General features: G+C 39.4%; 1 protein-coding gene and 1 long non-coding RNA gene across 2 annotated transcripts in view; one reads left to right on the top strand and one right to left on the bottom strand.

Annotated features, from left to right (window-relative positions):
• Positions 1 to 25,005, bottom strand: part of XKR4 (XK related 4) — a 221,215-nt gene that overhangs the window by 22,305 nt on the left and 173,905 nt on the right.
• Positions 594 to 4,577, top strand: LOC120754584 (uncharacterized). Its single transcript, XR_009207544.1, has 3 exons — positions 594 to 743; positions 1,196 to 1,310; positions 1,980 to 4,577. It is a non-coding gene; the product is annotated as an uncharacterized LOC120754584 (long non-coding RNA).

Consider the following 25,005-nt stretch of genomic DNA (forward strand, 5'->3'; position numbering starts at 1 on the left):
AAAAATGCACCACTTTGTTAATGTCCAGTGAAGTAAAGAGAAGCGGTAGGCCGTTGTTTATCTATTCCTATTCATAGCCGGTACAATTGTCCTGTTCCTACATTAGCAGCCTTGTTCAGGGTCATTGTAAGGACCTCTGGAACTGTTCTTAATGACACCTAATATGTTTGAGAATATGCAATATTCTTTTTCACAGAAATGTGCCATGATGATCACAAAAGTAGAATTCAGAGAGGCAAACAACCAGTCCATATAACTCTCTACAAAACCAGATTGTTCTACTTGATTGATACATAAAAATGTAATAGCAATAGCATATGATCATTGAAGACATTGATTTAAAAACCCACCAAAAATAGGAAAAATTCATTCACCCAAGTTAAAATCTACACACTTCTTTTCCTTGGAGAGTGTTTTTATAACAGTCTAAAAATAAAAAAGGTCTTGTCAGAAAGAAGCCTTGAAAGAAAATACTGTCCTTAAGGGTTACTAAAAAAAGAAAGTTTGTTCAGAAGAAAAATGTTCTGCCTTCTGCAAGCTAAAACAGAAGAACCAGCAAATTCCATACAGGCCAAACCAGGCTTACGAGTGAAGCTAAGTCATCTCCAGCGTGTTCTTTCCAGACCAGCTGGTAAGGTGTGTGGTTCTGTGTTGCAGGCTATGGCTGAGACTGTGCACCAGGTGACCCCAACTGACCAAAGGGATATTCCAGCCCATATGGCATCATGCTCAGTATAGAAAAGGTGGGAAGAAGGAGGCTGGGCGGGATGTTTGGAATGATGGTGTTTGTTTTCCCAAGTCGCCGTTATGTGATGGAGCCCTGGTCTCCTGGGGATGGCTGAACACCTGCCTGCCCATGGGAAGCACTGAATTAATTCCTTGTTTTGTTTTGCTGGCGTGCATAGCTTTTGCTTTGATTATTAATCTGCCTTTATCTCAACCCATGAGTTTTCCAGCTTTTACCCTTCTAATTCTCTCACTGATCCTGCTGGTGGGGGAATGGGAGAGGGGCTGCCTGGGGCTTGGTGCCTGCTTGGGGGTAAATCATAGCACAGGCTGTGCTGGTTCGCCTGACTTTACACGAGTGTGATTGACTTCATGATGGTGTTGAGGGAGCATCCTCAAAGACAATGGTCCTGACAGGACTATCATTAAGGTTAGGATAAGTTTCAGATGGCTGATGCAATTTTTGCAGGAGTCCATGCTATCCTTGAGGCAAGGAAACCTAGGCCTTGCTGTTGAGAGGTGACAGCCATTGATGAGTCCTGCAGGAGTGGGTTTTTGCTTAGCTGAGAGAAGTATCAGAAAAGGTATGATATTTAGAGGGCTGATTCAACAGACACAGAAATCATCTCGTGATAATTCCCAATTTTATAAGATATTTTTAAAGTACCTGATTAAATGCAAAGAAGACTGTTAATGAGTCATTATTTTTTATTATTAAAATAGCAAGAGAAAACCATAAACAGCAATAAAGAAAGATTAAGGAGAGTTGCCACACAGGCTCAGGCAAAGATGCAAGAAGCCTCATATGCAAGATGCAAAGATGTAAGAAGCCTCTGGCAATGGCCCAGATCAGTCACCTAAGAAAAGGGACACAAATAAGACAGCTGTACTCTTCTCTTTCCCCAAATGTGAATTTTGTGTCCGCTGCCTTCAATGCTCTCTCTTTCATGACTGTTCTCAGCATTGCTCTGGACTTGTCTAACATCCACCCAGAAAATCCTCACACCCTAAATATACCCTGTGTGAAAATCACGTATTTCTATTCATTCTTAATGAACCAGCTGCTAAATTCCCTTCTTAGTCTTCAATGTACCAAATTGTACTGCAAACCATTGGTTACTTCTCATTGCTCTTGCAAGTTCCTATTGCTTATACATCATGTGGACAGTCAGATTTCAGAAAAGGCTGAAAACCTGACCCATATGTGTTGAATGTCTTCAGTGTAATAATGCATCTACTTTTTTATTCTCTAGAGAAGAGGAGCTGCCACTAGGACAAAGAGAGTGCAGAGCTGAATCAGGCACCCTGTGATTGACTCATCCCTCGTGGACAAAAGCCAATGTTGGGATTTTCCTGCTGTATAGTGGGCTGTTCCAGTCAGAAAGATGAGGGAGAAAGATGACACAGCTTTTCAGAAACTCCCTAGGGATGAGAACAACCCAAAAATATCTGACTGTACCATACTTTCTATTTATTTCCCAATCTTCATTTTCATACACTGTAAAGAGCAGTGAAATAGTTAATAGATAGGTCTCAGTTCAATAACTGCCACTAAAAACCTGACAACACATTGACACAAGGAAGATATTTCACAGTGCTCAACACTATTTGTTCAGAATTTCTGTAAATACAGGCACACATCACCTTCTTCATCTGGAATTGTTTCAATTTTCTTAATAACTAGAGGAATTAGGAACTTTAGCTATAACTAAATGGAGGTTCTGGAGGACAAAATACCAACATCAAACAAAACCAATGTACCTTCCAACTCATCTGAACTGAGCTTTTGGCAGAAGCAACATAAATTCCCTGTGAGATTTTTCTTATTTTAGTCTCAGTTTCTGAGACTGTACAATTATCATAGCACACACCAATGTGTCAGATACATCCTGTTGAAGAGGAAAGAACTGGAAGATAACCAGGATGATTAAAATCAGAAGATCTACACATATTTCTTATAGACACAGGAAATAACATTATAAAATTGAAGCCTTCAGTATATCAGTCACTCTGTATCTCTGTTTACATACCAATGAAGTTTGAGGTATGAGGCCTGCTGATGACATTTGTAGGAAGAATCAAAGGAGTTAAGAAAACAGTTAAAAACCCCATATAATTTCAACATATACCTTAGCAGTGGCCTTGCATGGAAAGCAAAAAGAAGCTGTTAAACCTGCTTACCTGAACTTCTTTCATTACTAGATTACTCCTCCTGGTTTCCTCTAGAAAATAATATTGGAGAACTAACATTTCCTTGTAAGAGAAGCGATTGTTTTGAATTGATGGTGAAATCAACAGGATGTGTACAGGACCTACTGCCCTCAATGTCCCTAAATGCTGCTTACTCGGACAATTGTTCTAGGTTCAATTTTGGCAATCAGGCATTAAAAAAAGAATGTTGGCACTACAGCTGTTGTGGTGTTGTATTCTGAACCAGCAGCTCCAATTAGCTTTGGCAAGTATTAATGACAGGTACTTTAGCATGAGGATCCATGCAACAAGATTTCTTTTCTTGTAGCAGTTCTATGCACATATTTCTATGGTTTGTATAGGAAATTTCCCCACTGGTTAACAAAGGGGTTTTGTATGTATATGTTATAGGGACTGAATATGACACTGTTTTCTTGGCAAGGATGACCAGCTTGTGGCTTTTGTAGAACTTCATCACAAGGGACATTCATTCTGCAATGAGTGCAATGTATACCGTAGTATACACCACTAGCTGAAAATATATACAGAAAAAAAATACATATTCAATATCTTGTACTGTTAAAGCACATAGCAACAAATGATATGTGCACCCTCCTCGGTAAGCTTTGGCTGCAACTTAGGGGAAAAAAAAAGAAGGAACCTTCTACCTGGAAAAGTCTGTGTTACTAGAAATAAGACAGCTCCATTGTATGGAGCCTGAAGGGTTTGCTATTTGAATAGACTACAATGGTCACCTTAGTTATGGCACTACCTTGCCCAGCACATCAATTTTCATCTTATAAAGAAATACATTTCTTCTGTAGGGGAAATGGCATGTTTCTGATCTACTTGCACTGCCTGAATGATGTCATAGATGGCATAGTGGAAATTTTATCCTTTATGGTGACCAAGTGTGGCAATAGGAGCCTTTGCACCAATGGAGCTTTAGATTCTTTATCAGACAAGTCCTGACCCATTTCAATATAATTTCGCTGAAGATATCTTGTATAAAGTCTAGCTTTTCTGCTTCTCTGTTTAGCATTAATTGATGGCCAGGCCAACTCTGATTCATGGGTCATAAATACATCTTTTAGATGAACATGCTTCTTTCAAAAACATACACAGGATCCATGTTGGAGTCCAGGGCATTCCTTTGGTTGCCCTGGAGGATCAGAGACCTGGGCAGGGGGGTCTGGGACCCCAGCCCAGAGCCCAGAGCTCAGAGAGACACTGGATTTGATTTCGGTCTATGGGAGAGGCTTCTTGCACTGCAAGAGGGTTTACAGGCCATAAAAGTGTGAAAAATAGTAGTTTAGTATATCACATTGTGAAAAAACAGTGGGTTTGGGATTTTTGGCATTGAAGTGAATGGGGCAAGATGGAGAATTTGGGGCGTTGTCTCCTTCTCCTTCCTTCTTGTTCCCTCACTCCATTTCTGCAGTGACGTTGACACAAAGTAGTTAGTGAGGATTGGGTCAGAGTAAAGATGACCTTTTTAGTAATAGTGATAGACATTGGTAATAAATAGTAAATAGAGAATACGTGGCAATTAGTATAAAAGATAAGGACAGCCCAGAGACAGGAGGAGTCACCAGATGTCCGAGCCGCGGCAAACATCTTTTGGACACTGAGAAAATTGTAAGATAAGAACTAATAAATGAAGCATGTAACCTTGAAGACTCCGTCTTTTCCTGCGTTTGGCACAGAGCTTTGCAGAGGGCCAAGACTCTAAAACCACCTGAATGCTGGGGAATTTAAACTCCCACAAAAGGAGCCCCCAACAGATCCATTGCTTTGTTGTGAAGAATTAATAATTATTTAGAATCTTAGCACAAATAAGTTTCTGTCCCATGGACTGGGGATTTTCATGTAATTTAACCTCACAATCAATATAGTGTCTCCCCCAGCCAACAGAAAATGTTGTGACAAATGAATTAAATAAAATCCTAGTCACTATGCCTAGATCCCTCTATAAGAAACTTATGCAAAGATGAGTTTTTCAGAGAGTTTATAAGACAACACAGGCCTTAATTGCTGAAGTTCATAATGAAAAGAATTTTGCCAAATGCACAAACCTGTACCAATTATGTTGCAGTACTTCAGCAATACCAGCTGCAACAATAAGAATTGGGTTGCGCCGAATTACTCAACTTAGCAGTGTTAACAGCTGTTCTTTCGGCATGTTACTTGAAAGGGACAACATGAAGTCTTGCTTCCTGAGCTATTTTGTGCCTGCTGTGTGGTGAGAGACTGAACTCTGCAACGACAGTGTGAGATTAGACACTGTATCGTGCCATCCCTGTTTGCTAATATCAGTAAGATCCATTGGCATCTCTATGAGCGTTCTGACATTTACCACCTTTCAGTCTGGATGGATTTATGCGTGGCTCTTACAGAACACCACACAGCTGTGAGCACATCACATCTACTTGTCATCCATACTGAAAAGACCTCATGACAGGAGGGCAATTATCCACAGCTACTCATTGGGTCCTGCCAGAGGGCAAAAGAGGAGCAATGTAAGGACCACATCACCTGTCCTGTTAGACCTGCACTGCCTTTCACAGTAAGAGTTCACAGCTTCTCACAGCCCTACAAGAATCAGTGTTTGTAACTTGTCCCTTCTGCTGCCAGGAATGGTATGAAATAGGTCACGCAACTTCTTTTCCACATTCAGATTCCAATCAGATCGGTATCTTTTCAGTACTGCTTTGAGGATAGTATAGATCTGAGATATTTTATCTACAAAATAACTAAATGAGGAAAGCCCAGCTAATGATCACTGGGACCAGGTTTCTAAGTCTGGTTGTGAGCAGGAAAACAAACCATTGTTGATGTGGGGAGCTGCCAATGCATATGAGAGTTTCTCTGACTATTCTTCTGCAAGTCTATGAGGAAGAATAAAAGACAGTAACGAGTTGCAGAAATGCTCAAGATAACGCTGTACAGTTTGCTATTAAAGCAACAGCAATAGAAAAACCATTCCCAATTGCCATTGTAATAATTCACCAAGAATATGACTTCAATAAACACATAAACTTGTAGCGCTGCTTCATGGCCAGTGAACTTGGGATTTTCTGAATTAATTAAACAGCAGAAAGCTATAATTAAATAGCAAAAAGCATCATCTCAGGGAAAATTCTGCCTCCGGCTGCCCAACATACAACATTTGGCTTGGAGAAGCATTATAATGTATCTGGATTGTAAACAATATTCATTGGGAATACTAAATGGAAATTGAAGTTGATATTCATTCCGGGGTTGTCCCATCTACAAGCATCAAATATATATTAATGGGGAAAACTGTACTGTAGTGGCAAATTGTATTTTGTCCTCTGGTCTGGATTAATACAGCCTTGTAGTCTTAGCAAATTTTAACTCTTCTTATCTAAAAAGCCTAACAGCTTTTTAGATAAGAAGAGTTAAATGCAAAGAACAATTAAGCATGCAATAAGTTTTTTTTTTCTCACAAACAGCTGTTGACTTTCTAATTCTGATGTTTCTTTGATGCAAAAACTCCCAAGTGTTCTTTGGGTACCAGGTAAACATTTAAAAGAAGTAATACAGCATTTATATGATGTGGATGATCTCTGATACTGTTGCTTAATTAAACAGTAAGGTTTACAGAGGCACAGCCCAAGGCACAAAGCTCTGTTTGAATTAGGTTCTGGCTATCATCAGGGTGTGGAAAAGTGTTCTTAGACTAACAGCCACCTTTCATTAGTTGACAGGCATATCTGTGGTAAGGTATATCAGAGAGAGACCCTAGAGTTTAAAAACTCATTTTGTTTTTCTGTGACAGAACTAGAAATAAATCACCTAAGGGTTTTCTGCTGGGTTTGTGCATGAGTCTTGTTTACATTCTTATGTTGAGTATAGTTTCTGAAGAAAGTGTAAGCTGTGCATTTCATAATGGTAAAGGTTCATATAGTATCTATCACTGAAGTGCTATGTAGCTGAAGTATTTTGATACTGCCAAAAGGATATCCATTCTGGCCAAAGCTTTGAGAATTTAAACTGAGGAACATTATAGCTAAAAAAACCAAAAAAACACCCACCCACCCCCCCCACAAAAAAACCCACACCCCCAAAAAACCCCCCAACCCCCCCAAAACACCCAGAAAACAAACAAACAAACACCCAAAACAAACACCCCAAACAAACAAACAAACAAAAACAAACAAAAGAACATACTACAATACTACAACCTGAGCTAAATGATACAGATTTTCCAGGCAGCACTGTAGAAAACTAGGCACAGCTGCAAGATGACCTCCTACTACATACTTCCATACAAAACATATTATTCATTCAAGTTTAAACCAAAACAAGCTAATAACTTAGACTGATATGTTTTTACTGCAAAGTGTTTCAGGACCTTTGGCCCTCACGTAAGAATACTTACATATTCCAATTAAATATGAAATATAACTGCTAGTAATATTACTTGTATTTGCCAGTGTAAGCTGACACCATAACTGTAAATAAATTTTATTTACAGTGATTTATTCACAGCCTACTAGAGATTAGATATTTCTCATACTTGCCTCTGAAGATTTTATAAGCTAAGAAGGGCCAGACTAGGTTAGATTTAGAAGCAATTTAGAAGTGCTATGAAAATTTAGGTGTTCTGGTTGAATGTCTTAATGCTAAAGATTTGGTCTCACTTTTATCCAAGTATTTCAATTAAGCTGAACTAAAAGTCTGTACAGAGACTTCAAAAGGACTTTTCCTAATATTTGAAAGTTGAGTAGAAAAAGCAGTGGAAATGTAAGCACAGTATTTCTCCACAAATATTAAAAGGTTCTGCTGACATTACTTGGTTAGGAGTAATTCAGTGCAATTTCAAACAGATTACTTTAGACTCCTCTAAAAATGCCAGGTACAAGTATCGTTGATTTATGGAAGTGATTTGGGATACGGCGGACACACAGCAAGATTTTGGTGCATAAACATGATGAATACCTGATTAGAACGTGCGGCAATAAACCATTTTTCACTTGCCAGAAGCAAAAGACAGGGCAACGCTGTCTCGTCTTGTGTTCCCAGCCTGGCCCAGTTTTCTGCAGGTCACTGCAATACTGGGGCAATGCACTGAGAAGCTGGTGTACGCCTTGGGGCCTCCATGCATCCTTCCATTCTTCCATCCCCAGAAATCCCCTTTAATAGCAAGGTGCCCTGGGAAGGCCATGTCAGAGGTTAAGCTGGTACAAATGGGGGTTGCACTAGGCTCAGGGATAAGGCTCTGGAGATCAGCCATCTTACCAGCTCGTGCGTGAGAACCGGCTAAGTTCTCCTTCCCCTCATTCCTCTATGCTTTGCCCACTGTGGGTTAGCAACGCCTTTGCAAAGGAAACCTTTTTCTTTGCTCTGGAAAGGTAACAAACGGAGCTGCCCTGATTTTCTTAGCCCCTGCTGATGTAAACACAGTTATACAGTGCACTACTTAGGTGCTGCACGGATGTGAAACAGTTGAAATGCACCTGTTGAGTGTGGATCAGATAAACATGTCATGGATTGAATCACACTGCCATTGCAGCTGTTAACAGGACTTAGACAGCAGATGGAATGCTTGGAATTGCTAAATGATGGTTACATCACTCAAAGGTAACATGCAATCTCTCTAGTGCATTTTTTATAGGAATGTCAGACTCATTTCTAAGAGCTTCTTTGATAGTGCTGATAAGACTGATCAATCAGGCTCTTTGTAGACAGACTCAGTAGTTTGCAGCCATGTAATAGTCACTACAGATATTAAGAGTTGCTGATAAAATCTTAAATGAAGAATTAATTTCTGCCAAGTTACTCATCTAAAGCTATATCATTTACACTTATTTCAAGGTAACAGTCACGTGCACATCTAAACACATTTCAAACGTTGATTTCTTGATACTCTCAACAGCCTGAGAAATTCTTATTTTATTATTATTTTACCAGGTAAAACATTAGAACTCTTACTGGTGGCCTTCTTATGTCAAAAGGTTTTGTCTTTCCTTTCCTGTCTTGTCCTGCACTAATCTTAAAAATGCCATCTCTAAGAATGAACAGGGAGCTTATTAATACTCCCAAATACCCAAGGTTACAAATGCCTTTCAAAGATAAGGATCTTCAAAAGAAGTAGCTCACATTTAACAGGGGATGAAGAATTAGAGTGGACAGAAAAAGAGACACTTCAGTTCTGAATTTTTTAACTTGGTGAACATGGATTTTCATTGTCAGTAAAACTAAAGAAGAGTGAGAGAGCTGTCTAAGGAAAAGAACCCCCCACAGCATAGGCCAGATAGCCATCAGTTTTGTTATTCTTCCAGTATAGAAATACATTAAAGAGCTGTGGAGAAATAGACTTTAGAGGTATTCTAAGACCTGTAAACATTGGTGACTTAAGAATTAGAGACCCCGGATTTTAGACTTTGTGCTTGATGGAAATGGGTTATCAATTTTATTTAGCTGGAATCATCTTCCTTTAACGTAAAAGAGAGGTAAGAAGAAAAAGCTGTGCATGGTTACTCTGGATAAAAAGCAAATACAGGAAGAGATAATTTCTAAAATGAAGCAGGTAAAGATACTGTTGTGGATTCTGACTACTCCAGACACAATGAGGAGACATTTGCCCGGATGTAGAAGCTTGTATGGACTATGGTTTAAGTCTAGTCCCCCTCCCTTTGCTCTGTATCCAAAACAGTAAATAATATTTCAATTTGAAGAAGCTGCTGGACAATCACTTCAGTTGGCTGCTACCTGAGCTGACAGACAATAACAGACTATAAAACTCATGCTATTATTGAGAACATTAGGGGCTGCTGTGTAGATGTAAGATGAAAAGTGGTCAAGCTAAGTAGGCCAGCACCTGTTCAAAGAAGGACAATAAGTCTCTTGGAAACTGCTCACATTATACTCATAATTTCACCCACAGTCCCTGCGATGCTGAATGTTGCAGTGCAATTTCCAGTGCTGAGATGGATCCCTTGCTCTCGGCCTTGGAGAGGTACGAAACAGGACAAGGAAGATGCTTAAGGAACAATCCTTAACAGCCTGAATCCTAGTTGAACCAGTTGGAAAAGCTGAAGACAAAACTGAATTACAAAACCTCTTGGTCTTAGAACTTTGATGAGGCTGGTGCTTGCAGCCAGATAAGGCTGAGGTGGGTCCATGCAGTGAGAACAGCAAGCACTGGGACTCTGCTGTGCCAAGGACAACAGGGCTGGTTTTCAGGTCGTTTTTCTTTTTGCTTTGGTGAACTGACCATGTGGAGCAAGATGCCTACACTGTGCCTTACAACTCAACAAATCATTTTAATCTTCAAACTGCTGTGCAAAAGAAATAATCCTTGCTGAGCCTCTGTGAAGTTTGTTCAGTTGCTCAGTCACTACTGAGGTGAGTGCACTGTGCAGGGTTGGATAAGGAAATTTACTGTCTTAATTTTATCTCGGGGCAAACAAGGTAGGGAGGAGGTTCTTGCAGTGATTCAGAGGCTGAGACTACATTGAAAATCGGTCATTTTAGAGTTATTATGCTTCGCTCTGCATTATTCTATTCTCTAGCCGATTCAGGTCACTCAAAATGGGTACAAAGTAAAAATGAAACAAAGAAAAGTGTTTGGATTTGGATTTTACATAGCTAAGCTCACTAAAAATGAACCATTACCCAACACGACTAAAATAAAGACAGGATCCTGTTCAGACCATACAGGACTAGTCTTTAAAGAGCATAAAAATATGTATTTTTAGTTCAACAGCTGATTCACTTCATCTCTCAAAGTTTGCTTTTTTTTGTTAATAAATAGCTCACACTGTAAATTTTTTATGTTTTACATTGAAAACTATTTTTGTGTGCATCTGAAAAGACCAGAGGTAAAAATTATAATACATGCAATGATTTGACTTTATCTCAGCATCTCCTTTGCCCTCTCTAGATATCAGAAGCACAAAACAAGATACTGTCTTGACCTTGTAAAGAGCAGTTGCTGAAAATTCAGTTCTTTATTTTTTTTTTTTTCCTAATGTTAGTAAAGTTGGCCATACCATTTCTAAGATACAAGTGTTTGGTTTTATACATTCAAGCACATTCAGATGTTCTCACAATACTTTTACATTTGACCTTCTCCTAGCAAACCTCTAATTTAGCTAACCTCTTTCCTATTAAACAAAGCTTCCAGGTGGAGAGTGGAAGTCTCTCCTCCTGGAAAATAAGGGTGAGATCTCCACCAGTCTCTCCTCCACAGCACTCCCAGGTGCGTATTCCATAGTTTTCACTGCTTCCCTCCCTTATGCCTGGAACAATCCTTGGGTAGTTTTGCAGTTGGTGGTTTGGCAAGATGATCTAGTTTAAAATTTGAACAATTTGTTCATGTACACTATTAATTTTAGGAGGATTTGTGTGGCCCCAAAAGTCCTACTGCAAGAAAAGAGAAAGGTAGGAAAAGGGCCAAGAAGAGGGTGTGACAACTAAGCACTTAATCAGGAACCTGCCTTTAAACTGGTGGGAGTTCCTTGAGATACTGGACAGAAAAATTGAATTTTAGGTAACAGGTACTTTTACTTTCCTACTTTGAGAAAATACTAAATAGAAAAATGCTCTGAAATGAATTAATGTGTTGCAGTGTCTGGATCTGTGTGTGGAGCATCTTCTGTTTCATCAGCTGTTTCATTTCAGTGATCTGAGGCCACTGTTATCTTAAAGATGCACAAAGTCTGCTGTGGCAGGGCTAAAATTTCTCAAGGGCTGCCTTGAAAAAATCCATGTGAACAAGGAAGAATAAGACCTTACATTCCATAAGATGTGCTCAAATATATTTATCAGCTAATATAGTCCCTAGCACAGACAATTAAGAGTGCCCAGATTCAGATGAATGAATAGATGAATATATAACTTTCAGCAATCAAATGTACCCACATTTAGGAAAGTATTTGAAGTGAGGTGTATTTTATTCATAATAAACTCCAATAAAAGAATTCAAATACCTAAGGTCAAGTACTTGTTTAAGGATTTTGCTGAAGCAGAGTCTAAAGGAGAAATATAGATTTGAAAAATCAATACGGTCATCTACAGAGAACTGACCATGGAGTGCTGGGATGATTTTTTTTTTTAATTTTCTTTAATTGGTTTATATTTTAGTTTTTTTTAATGTGTGCTTTTAATGGGTAAAAGTCTCATCCCACATACTTTTTACTCAGTAGAAATACATCTTCTATCTCTTCTGTCTACCCCACATGACTTGAACTTCACCTCATCTTTAGAAATATCTATATTATGAAGAAAGCTTTTGAGAGAAACAGGAGTTTAATAAATTGATCATTTAAGTCATCCGGTTTTGAGGATAATGCTGTAAGTAGCTACAACAGCACAAATGTGAGTGATCAGCTTCAGGAGTGGGCAGGAATGAATCGTTTGCTTTGAAATTTATCTTGCGGTTACAGGCTGAATTTGAATGACAAATTTATGAATCTAGAAGCTGTCAGCATCTCTTAAGATATGTAAAAGTTTGTGTGTGACTTTCTACTGCTTAGGTGTGCAAATGATTATTTTATATACAAATTAAATTACGTGCTGACTATTTACATGCTGATTGTGGATTTCCTTAAAGATGGTGCCTTAAGAATGATTCTTTGCTGCAAAGCTACTGGAAGAACAATATAGCAAAAAAAGTATGGGGCATGGTTTGTCTCTTTCAAATCCAATCAACTTAATGCACAAATTAAAAGTGTACTGTTTTTGCTGCCAGTAATTTAAATTCAGGATATTCTTAAAAACGACATTACTGTCTTGCTTCAGCAACCACGAGAACTGAGCACCTGAAATTTAGGGCTGAACCCTGGTTCATAAAAAGGTGTCTTGGTGCTCTTTTGACTTTGTAAGGGGAAAAAGCTTTCCTAGGACTGACACAATGCTGACTGACAGAGGACGATGACCATAAGACTCCAGCACGCACTGAGTTTCGGGGCAAAACCAGATGTTTTACCGAGCTGATACAAGGGAATAATGGGGAGCAGTAACCTGTCCTGCTGCGCCCTGATAGCCATTGTTTACAGGTGCCTGAAGGCTGAGAAAAGAGTCATCAATTATTTAGACTATGGACAAACTGAAAAAGCAGCACCCCTTGCAGGTCTGTAGAGGCTCAAGGACCATTTGGGTAAAGGCTGTAGTGGTGTTTAGGTATTGTGTTCTTTGCACAGCTTAGACTGGTTGGTCTCGAATGACAGCTGCATGAAACTGCAATAAAAGAAAACAGGACAGACGGTTTATAGTCGGATTCACACTGTGTCACCCTGACTCCTCTAAAATGTTATTGGAGAAGAAAATGGACTATCTATGTAATTCAATGAGGAAACTTCTCAATGTTACTTGACAGCATCAAATCTTGTAGAAATTAATGCAGGAATTGGAAGCCGCCTGTGGTTTTTAAGCATACCCAGAAAACCTAGCACTGTTAAAAAATCAGAATATGTAGGCTTGGTTACTTTACATCCCAAAATAACCATGTGAGCCTAAATTGACAAAAAACTAGGGGGAGGAAAGAAGCAATTAAAGCTGCACAAAGAATTGGGTTGGCTGTGGTTATTGTAGGGGGTTGCTATTTTCTTCCTTTCGAGGAAGGATTGAGATCAGCTGTAAGTTGTGTCATTATCTGCAATTCTTCTAACAGCAGCATGGTGAAAAACTGCCAAAGCATTTAAAATTAATTCAATCAGGCTAAGAGGAGTATGTCAAACTGACTTCTTGCCTGCAAATTATAAAATTATCTGCAGTTAAAATTAGCTTCTAACCATGCTGGAGAGGGAGGAGATGAGCTCCTAAAACCTACTGTATGCTATGATGAGTCTGTGATGTAGGCTTGATGGCCCATCAGCAGGACTTGCAAAGCCAATTGCTGGTGGTAGAGCTGTTGAGTGTATACATGATGCACATGTGATTACCACTGCAAAATGAAGGAGGTGATAATAGTAACTGTAAACTATGAATAGCAGGTTATTATCATGAAAAAAGATAAAAACACCTAGATGTTATGTTATAAAAACACCTGAGTTATGTTCTCATTTCTCTTCAAAAGTCAGCACAGCATACCGTACTTAGCTCTTGTGCAAAGTAAAATTAACTTTTTGACTTATTACTATTGGCTAGAAATGCCAATAAAATTTGCCTTAGCAAATTTCGTTTCGGCCACATCTATCTTCTGATTATTGTCCTTCAGCACCGGGACCATTACAGTCAATTACATTGTTATCTGACTCAAACATGTGGATGGCTCAGTCAGTGACTTTAATTACTTTCTCATCAAAGCCATGTTGGACAGTCTCTGAAATTCCTTCTTTGCCTCCTAGGACATTGTAAAGGACAAATGATTTTTGCTTTCTGTTCATCAAACATGACAGGAAATCTCTTAGTTTAGTTATCTCAAGTCAAGTTCTACCAAAAAAATGTATCTATTGTCATTATGTAAATGACAATCCCTGGATTATCAATGGGCTCATATCCCTTGAGATCTGGCAGGCTTTGTACACCTTTAGCTTAGTGGTTTATTTTCAAAAAAAATAGGCAAAAATACACATCTTCACTTGAAGTCTGAAATCAATATACAAACAAAATCCTTTCCTTAAATTATTCCCTTCACACTGCAAAAATGTTTTGAAGTGGTCTCCTCTGGAATGATGAAGGTTCACAACATCCTGTGCTTACACGCAAATCAGTTGTGCTCTGCTTTAGCCTTGCCAGAACTACTGGATGGGTCATATATGCTTTTTCACACTCAGTAGGCCTTCTAGTAGGTCCTAGCTGTAATTGCCAAGACACCTCTCTGCAGTTATTTTCTAGCTTATTCTAGAAATTCAAAGCATCACATCAACAACAAAAAGCCCCCCCCCCCCCCCCCCCCCAACTGTTTGTAGATTATTTTGAATGTGCAATGAACTTAATAATACTTAAGTACTTATTGTTACTAAAGTCCATGGACACGTGGATAAAGAGAGGAACAGGATGCAATTACTGGGTGTTCATATCATCAACAAGAGGATGTTGCATTATTGTAGAAAGCAGGGCAAATACCTATAGCAGATGCATCTCACAAAACTACTGAAAATAATTGCCCCATGGGGCCAGAATTAAAACTTTTTAACCAAGAGCACTTATTTCCACAGAAGGTGTATTTGAAATGTCACTGATTTCTCTTTGATAGCTAGAGCTGCCAGCCCATGCATCTAAAGGTGACATTTGAGCCAATGTTTGAATAAAAAATAATCATGGTGTTTGAATAAAATTCTATGAAATTATAGTCTAAATGCTATTGCCTTTAGAACAAACAAAACTGCAGCTGTTCATGTCATGAAAAACAGATTTAGACACGTGCAATCAGGGCGAGAACTGCTCAGAGATATGATAGCTCTCTGATTGCAAAAGGGACAATTACTCCTACAGCGTTTCTAGAATCAATGAGGGACCTGGGTGACCTAGTCAAACTCTTGCTCAGAGCAGCATCAACACTGAATACAAGCCAAGAGATTTAAGTCTTTTGATAATCTCCAAGGAGGAAGGGTTCACAACCTCTCTGGACAATCTGTTCCATGATTAATTGTCTTCTTGATGAATTTTTGTTCCCTCTTACATACAGCCAGAACACCTCTTGTTTCAATTGATGATCACTGATTCCCATACTCCTGTTGTGCAATACAGAGGAGAACCTGCCAAGAGGAGGGAACAATATTTCCTACACATTTTTCCTAAGTATTTCTCCTACTGGCCACGGTCAGAAATAAATTATTGGTCTAGCATGACCTTCAGTTTCATCAAGTGCAGTGCCTCAGGTTCCTATGACAGAACCTCCATCACTTTTATCCATAGACCACTGAATAATAATAATTACTAGTTTTTAACACTTCTGCTGAGCAATGACTAGCGTATAGAAAAATGAAGGAAAAGAAAGGACCTAATCTACAGATATTACAAAAGATGTTTGTCATTAAGTGCCTTGCATGTAATCTAGAAAACTGGATTAATTTTCTTGATAAAACAACATGTGGGAAACATCATTTAACAACAGAACCTGGTGAATTACCAAGCAGGGATGAGGAATAGGAAAGAGCACTGAGAAAGAGCATACAAAAAACCATGTAGGTGCCAAACTTGCATTTGTTAGCAAATGTGTCACTATGGTCATGAACTGGAGAGTGTCAGTGCTGTAGCACTGATTTTCTTCTGCTGTAGCACTTTTGTACCTTTGTCTTTATATAAATGTGCAAGAAGAAGAAATTGCAAGTGGTACAATGGAGGCGGGGGTGCATGATTACAACCACCCCCACTCTGGGAGGTACCCAGGCATTGCTGAAAGGAACAACAGGTTCAGACCTGAAGGAGTGCAGTTTGGAGGTGAAGCTGTTGCAACAAGCGACCTGACTGGTTTATTAGCATGGGACAGAAGCATGTGTACCGTAAAGGGTTTGGGTAATGCAGTGGAGTGCTGTCACATGATGAGAAGACTGATCAATAGGACTTAAGCAGAACTGCTGCCAGGCATTAAAAGTACTGGTGTTGAGTTTATGATCTGAGTGCACTCTCTTGATCTCTTCAGAGAGTTCACATAGATTAGCAGAGTGAGCTCAAATGTACCATTTAAATATGTCATTAATTTCTGAGTTTATGTTGCATATAGAGACATGTGGGGCACTGGGATTTCTATGCTAAAGCTTAAGGAGAAGGCAGTGCATGCACTGCTTTCTGTCCAGTGCTCTTTTGTAACCTCTGCCTTCATCTCCTTTATACTTGGAATTCTTAGCGTGTGCTGTAAAACCTGCAATTTTTTTAAGAAATTAATTTACTTTAGGATAAGTTTGTAGAGGGAAACACTACCTTTTATCATAAAAACTTCACTTATATCCTCAGAGCATCATGATTCCAATGTTATTTGAAATTCATCTAGACAAGAGAGAAGTGGATTGCATGCCATTCTTAGAACTGTGCTCCTCATAGGCTCTATCAAACCATACATTAGCAGTCTTCAATTGGTATTTTCAAAAAAAAACCCCAAACAAAACAACAAAAACAAAACCACCCCCAAACAAACAAACAAACAAACAAAAAAACAACCCAAAAAGAAAAAAAAAAAAAAAGAAAAAAGAAAAAAAGAAAAAAAAAAAGAAAAAAGAGATTGAAAGTACGAGTTATGCAGAAAAAGTTTCTGGACATTTACTTGAATTAAAAGAAAGCCAGAATGTACTCCTGAGTAATTGTTTATTATAAACACAAAGTAATTCGTAAATACTCATTAGAAGTACAAAGCATGATGGGTCTTTCGCTCTTTTTTATTTTAATTTCTTAGGTTTTAAAACATTTTAGTCTTGGTTTATAATATAAAACAAATAGTGGTGAGGATTTGGTTTCTCTTGTTTGTTATTGAGGGTAGTGCATGGAAGAACATATTTTTGGGCACTTTAAAAAAAAACCATAATCATTAACACACTGCAAATAGGATATGGGAAATTTATACAGACTTCACGGTTGTGCTGTGGACTTCTTTCACTCTGGAAAGATGTTGAAAAAAATCTAATACCTCTCCCCTCCAAACTTTTTCGGTTTGCATACTAATTTCATTTGAGAAGAGACAATAACCTAACAAATGAAGGCCAGGTAAAACACAGACCAAGAGAAACGTAAATCCTAATTTGTTTACTGTAACTGCATGCACTAGACTGGCAATGGTGCCAGTTGGTTAAAATATTAATTGCTGCAAGTATGTAATTTTCTCCCTGAATACAAAAATATTTTATCTAGGAAGCTGCAGAAAATTTTTACAAGTCCACAGATAAGCAAGTTTCATATGCATTTTTGTGTGGTATACGAGATTTCAGATTTTTACATTTACTGTATGCCACTAGTTCATGCCTAAGGTGGTGCCACTTAGACTGGTTTAAGAGGTTGCCACCCTCCCTGTCTTGAATTGGTTTACATCTCCACACCTCCCCCAGTGTTGTCATGGCACATGTGAAATCATGGCTCCGCAGCAAACTGGACCAGTTATATCAGCCAGCCAAAACTGTTTCTGTCCTTGTTATTCTTCAGCAGGATTAGTTCTGCACAAAGAGGGAGTGAGAGTTGGATGGCTGGGCCCAGATGTTGGCGGTTAATGGGTTGTATTCTGCCTGGAGGCTGGTGAGAAGCAGAGCACCACAGGGGTCTGTCTTGGGACCTTTGTATCTTTGTCAATCACCTGGAGGATGCAACACCGCACACTCATCAGATGAGCAGATGGCACCAAACTGAGGGGACCAGCCAATGTGCTCCAAGGCAGGGCTGCTTCCTGGACAGGCTGGAGGAACAGGGTAACAGGAAACTTATGAAATTCAGTAAGAACAGCATACCCCTGCCCCTGGAAAGGAGGAATGGCTGGCAGCAAAGCAGACTGGGAACAGACAGGTGGGGGAGAAACTCCAATGAACAGGCCCAGAGGACCATGGCAGAGAGTAAGTGGGACATAAGCCTCATGTTCCCTGCTTGAATGGCATCCTGAGTAGTGTCATTAAAAGCACAGCCTGTAAATGGAGAGAGCTGGTGACTCCATTTATGCAGCACTTGTTCAGACACATGTACATATATATATATATATATATTTACACATACACACACATACACACAGACATACCAACATGCCCAGTTTGGAGCCCCCAGTACAAGATGCATCAATCAACTGAGCTGAGTTCAGCAGAACTTCACTGAGATAGCTAGGGGCTGGAGCCCTTACCATGTGAGAAAAAGCTGCAGGACAGGGCTTGTTCAGCCTGGAGAACCCATGAGATCATCAATAAGATGGAGCCAGGCTCCTCACAAAAGTGCAAGGTGGAAGGATGAAGACAACGATGTTAAGTTGAAACACAGGAGGTTCTAACTGAACAGAATTAAAAACTTTTTTCCCCATGAGGCCAGTAAGGCAGTGACACAGGCTGCCCTGAGTGGTTTTACAGTCCCCACCTCCAGAAATGTTCAATATCTGTCTGGATAAAGCCCTCAGCAGCCTGGTGTGACCATATGGCTACTTCTGTTTTGACCAGAGGTCACTTCCAAACCCAATGACTCTGTGATTGACATGAAAGTCAGGGAATGCTTGAACTGGCTCTGCTATGGACTAAACAGATATGGATGTGTGTTATTCATCCCCAGGATCATGCAGTTGGGGCATATTATATCAGCAAATGAAACACAATACTTTCAATCCCTAAAAACACATGAAAGAGAAACAATGTGGTATTACGCTCTTTTCATTTACAACTACCAGATAAGCAACACAGGGCTCTTCATTACTAGAGATTGTGTTTGTCCCTCCACATATATGTAGTCTACATTTTTGTCTATTTATATCCACGAGTATGCAAAGATATCACTGCTTGAGAGGTTTATCCCACGCAAAAAATTCCCTTTACAGAGTGTTTGCTACAGTATTGCTTACATTTCTTAGCTGTCTCCACAGTAAGAAGAGTTAAATGTTTAAGAAGCTTTCAGAGGGCTAGAACTGGTAATAAGGGTGTGGAGAGATCTGGATTATGCATCACTGATTACATGAAATCAGACAGTTGATGAAGCTGATCTCTATAGACACACGTGCATATGACTATCTTGGACATATTAGGAAATAATTGGCTTGTTGTGCTTGTGTGCATTGTACTCCAAGAGATAGATAAGATGCTGGATTTAAGAGAAAAATAAATATCAATCCTTTTCAATTCTAACAGATTCTCCCATGATGCCTGAGATATGAATTACCGGTGTTCCCTTCTCATTGTATTGTAAGGCAGACACGCTTCATCCTCATCTTCTCAGAAGAAAGAGATGCATTGAAATTGAATGGCTTGCCCAGGATCACATGTTAAATCTCTGATGAAATCACAACGAAAACCTGCATATTAAGGGCAACATGTCCTGTGTCTTTCTCAGCTTATCTTCCGTCATCTTCTTCTGCTAAATAAGAAGGTTATGGGGTCAGACAAGCTATTTTTTCTATCTGCATGTGAACCACCAATTACAACCTACCTTCGTGCCAGTTATTCATTCAGTTATTCCTTAACTTAACACTGTTATTCCTGTCTGTGCACAAACATGAGCTTTACCCTGGTTGGCAGCCAACCTGCAATTGGAATGCTGTGGAAGATGCTGATATCCATCTTACATCATCTTGTAATTTAGCTTTGTATGAGCACAAAAAGAGGTCTTGGGGAAGGAAGAGCAAGAGAGAAAAAACAAAAGAAAGGGAACATCTTCATGTGTTATTATAGCTGTAATTTCCAAGTTGTGGTAGAAAAACTAAAATATGAAAAAGAAAGATTAATATTAACAGTCACAACAGGCCACACGAAGTTCAGCCTGATCTGCATAGTAATTTTTCTGCAGACAAACTTATACTTAGAACAAAGTGCAATATTTTTTGTATGGTTCACTGCATCTCCTAAAGCAAATCCATAGCAAAGTACACTCAAAGTACTGTATTGCTTGATTACATGGAAAGCGCATCATTCAAAAGCTTTATGATGCTTTTTATGCCTGGGTTTTGCAAAACACCTTCGATGTTCATTCTGGAACAGATACACAGATTTTACCATGTGCACCGCCACAGAAACAGCTATTACTACTTTTTCATTTAATTAAACTGTCATAACTTCTTTTTAAGATGTCATATTTGGGACTTTAAAACATTTCTCACTTGATTTCTCCCCCAACTTAACAGAGCAGCTGGAACATTAATAATAAAGAAAGAAATCTAAGATTTACTTTTCATCATTCTCTCCATGGCTAAGCAAATGCATTTAGACAATATATTTTCAAGTGAACCCGACTATCATAAGTAGCTAGTTCTGCATCAAGCTGGAAGTAAAGTATTTGCATTCAAATAAGATTCAAATCTACTTGGCAGAATTTTAAAAAATACACATATTCAGAGAACCAGATAATACAATTACATTATGGTATAAATAAATACCAGCTAAAAATCTGGCAAATTATAAAGATTCCTCAATCAATTAAAAATGTGAAAGTTTAATTTAACGGAGAAATATGTATGTAAGTATTTCTTCCTTTTTTTTTTTTTTTTTCTGTGTATGTACTTTTCTCACTTTCTTGTGCAAAACCAGCACAATAGCTTAGCCAGTTTAGCTTGCCTTCCCATGAAAGTTTCTTACATCCTTTCAATAAAGTAACACAAGTGAAAAATCCCATCTTTGTCCATGCGGGCACAATGTGCCTTTGCCTTAGATCTGGTATTTCTTACATACATACTCTGTGTCTGAACTTTTCCCACTTGGAGGCACTGACTACTTTCACTCTTCTGGGTAAAGTACTGTCTTTCTTCTTGCAAGGGCGAGGACACTGACATCAATTCTCATCAAGCTTTAATTTAAAGAGGACAAAATAATCGAAACATTATGTGCACACTTGTCTGCCCTCAGCTCCACAATTCATCATAATTCCAAAACATTTAATATGTGTTTTCATCTGAGAATGCCCCTTCTGGGCAAATGACAAGTTTGGGTATTTTTGAGGTTTGCCCTAAAGGACATGGTAGACAGGAAACAGAGATTAAATAAAAATGACATTAAAGAAAAATCCTAAGTACATCAGTCTCCTAGAAACTTTGCTGTCACTACTTTTCAAAGGTGACCCAACACAACCCTTCAGTGGGTGTCAAATGCTACCAAAACACAGGAATTTAATTTAGTTTCATCTACTGTGTGAGGGGAAGGCGTGGAATGGGGAAAAATTGTCCTTTCTGAAGAGCAAAAAACCAACAAAGTCATAGAAACCTTAGGAAATCCAGTAGTGAGGCAGCACTCCAAGGCTGACATCCAACTTATTGCAATAAGCTCATCAGCTTAAGCTACACAGAGAAGAAATGAGTGAAGCTGCCATATGTGAAGGGATAAAAACCACTCCTTTACCCCACACTGACCTCACCTGACTTCTGCAAAGGCCAGCACCAACTCAACCCATTTCTGTGCACCCAGTCATCAACTGAGAGCGAATATCTGTGTTTAGAAGGGGTGGGTTAGTCTGAAAAGTCAACTGTTCTTCATCTTGGTGCCTCATTTCCCAATCTGCTGGGAATAAATCTAGTTCTTATTGGGGCCATTCAGTAAATGTGAAACATGGTCTTAAATATCATGATTCATAGGCCCCCAAAATGAAGCAGCATGATTTTATGCATTAACCACACTGCTAAAGCATTCTAGCCAGGTTTAGAACAGATCCTTTCAGCCTGCTCAGGAATGGGGGCCTGCCCTAGAGGCAGAGGACCTCCTGCAGGTACTCACCCTGTGCTGAGCTCCCTCCCTCTACTGCTTGCAGACAAATGAGTGCTCCTCACAACAAACCCACATCACCATCACAAGGGCAACCAAAGTGAGGTCAAACTCATTATCAGTGGTGGTGTTACAACAGTTGTTAGGAAAACACATGTAGCACTCAGATGATGGCTGTCTTCTGAAGGGCAAGACAAGATAAAGATGATTAGAAACCAATTGTAGGTATTTCTCAGACTAGTCTCAAACTCTTTTCTCTTTGCTCTTCAACCCTCACCCAGGCACCAGTAAAACTGATTTTTAAGCTCCTCATAGTTTCAAAGGGACCACATGCTGATGTCAGGAAAAAGATAAATATCACTGAGGGTTCAAGAAGGAGAATGGTAGTTAACTAAAGAAGATGAAGTGGTTCCAGAGATCAGTGCATGAACATTTCAAGTGTCGAAATAAATTTGACACAAGGATGATACCTGCTTTGAAAACCAAATTGGAATTTTCAAGAGCAGGCTCTGGCCTGAGCTTAATTTGAACACCTAAAGACCATTGTACACCTGAGACCACTTTGGTTTAAGACAAATACAAAACAGAAGAACAAATTGGTGTTCCTTGGTCTTGGTCTGATTTTCTGAAAGTTACCACACCATGCGTATTGTTTTTAATTCATGAAGTGTTTAGGCCTTATTTCACAGCTGTAGCACAGACAATTAAAGAAATGCAGAACAGAAATTAACATGCATCCACAACCTGCACCATTTCTCTTTTATAAAGGTAGGCAAAGACTTGCTGTCATTTTGATTGCAACTGTGCATGTCAGCAGGAAACTGGGTGTGCATGTCTGTTGAACCACAGGATTGGATAAAAACAGATTTGTTTAGTCACTGGTACAATTAATCACGTGCGTATATACAGAGATACATATACAAACTATTTAAAGATTTAAAATTTCAGTAGATATGCATGCTCTTCAATACAGCACATCCGATGTTAGCAAGCAAAAGAGACACAGTAATTAATAGCCCAAGCATAAAATGCTCTCACTGTTGTATGGCTGATGAGACCACTGAAAATGAAATGTTTCTGGTTTTAGGTGAGAGGCTGCAAGGTTTTAAGTGAGAGAAAGCTAACTCTTGGGTAAGGGTGAAAGGTTACACACAGGCACATTCGCTAGGGGAATGACCTGACTGGCTTTTTTACTGCCCCCATCATGGGTTCCATCAATCCCACCACCAAGGAAGCAAGTAAGGAGGATTTTTACCAAAGTCCTTTCCTTCTCCTGGGCTCAGACTCCCTCTCCTGGCTTCTAGCACCACTGCACCTTGTCTCCCTCCCTTTTTAATCCTGTTCAGAGATTAAATGTGCCTTCAGTGTCACCATTCCCCACAGAAACTTGGTGTCAGTGTCCCAGCGCTCCACCACAGCACCTACTTGTGTTAACATGGACCTGCCTTTTGCTATTTTCCCATATTTTACCTCTAGCATAGAGCTATCCTACACAGAGGACAAGAGGACAGTTCACAGTATGGGAACCTGAAGGGATTTCACATCTGGACATCCCTTTTGTGAGGTGGTTCTCTGAGGAGATGAGCTGCCACCTTACCTATAGGGACTTGCTGGCAAATACCCTCAGTTGACAGCATGGCCAGCTCCTCTGGTTTTATCATCAGATGAATTTAATTTGCCAACTCTTAGTGTCTAACAATATTCCTATTTCAGTCTTGCAAAATTTCCCATTTTCAGAGTAGTCCTGGCTCAGAGGAGGTAAGACGTGGACACTGCTGGTGGTGCATTCTGCTGCCCTAGAAAAGTGTGCATGCATTCCCATTGTTTCCAGGGAGATAGAAAGGTCTAAGAAAAGATTTATTTGTGGGTTCTACAAACAATAGTAGAGAAGATGGGACTGGATGTTGTAAAGAAGCAAGAAAATGGGCAGCAAGAATGATGTTGTATATAAAGCAATAAGAAGCAGAAGAAAAAAACCTTGATGAAGTGCAGGAACATGCCTAATCTTGTGAATAAAATGGCCAAGAGCCGTTTTGGCCCTGAGAATAACATCATTTGCATCCCTAGAGTTATAATCTTCTTCCTTATTCTCCTCCACTCCACCAAAACCCCAAACAGACAAGGACAATGCCACCCAAACTGCCTTCTGGAAGCAGCCCCTGGGGCCGTGCTAATTCCCCACGTAGCCTAGCTGTTGCCTGGAGAGTACTGGAGACTGGGGCTAGGGCAGTGTACATCCATGTCCACCCACCCTGGTTTTGTTTCTTGTCCTTCAGTACATACAGATATGGATACACATATGGAGAATGCGACAGCTGGCAAAAGAGGAGGGGACCACAGGCCACAAACAGATGTGGAGGACCACAGAAGTCAGTGGAGAAGCAAGGAAAAGCATTATTTGCACAGCCTTCTGTACAGACTGATTGCTGTGGGACGCAGTAAGGGAAAAAAGCAGATTCCCACCTAAGGAAGGGAAAAGAGATCAGCCTTAAAGCAATGGACAGGGAAGCCACTTACATGCATAGGTGTTGACTTATTGTTGAAGTTTGAACCAGAGATGACCATAGACAAATCTGAAGTTGTCACTTTCACTCTAAAAGTGAAATTATGACATGATAAGCAAAATCAATGCCATTAAAAGGACATGATTTGTAAGCCAATCTCTTTTTTTATTCTTTTCTGAAGAAATATACTCTTGCTCAACACCTCACTTTGGTACCAGTGAAAGCAGCAAGAAGGTTAAAATTACTCATCTCAGTAGCCTGATACTATCAGTGAGCAGTGTGTATGACAGTGGCATAATTTGAAAATAACATTCATCAAT

The sequence above is a fragment of the Hirundo rustica genome, chromosome 1 (genome assembly GCF_015227805.2).
Source record: "Hirundo rustica isolate bHirRus1 chromosome 1, bHirRus1.pri.v3, whole genome shotgun sequence".
NCBI lineage: Eukaryota > Metazoa > Chordata > Aves > Passeriformes > Hirundinidae > Hirundo > Hirundo rustica.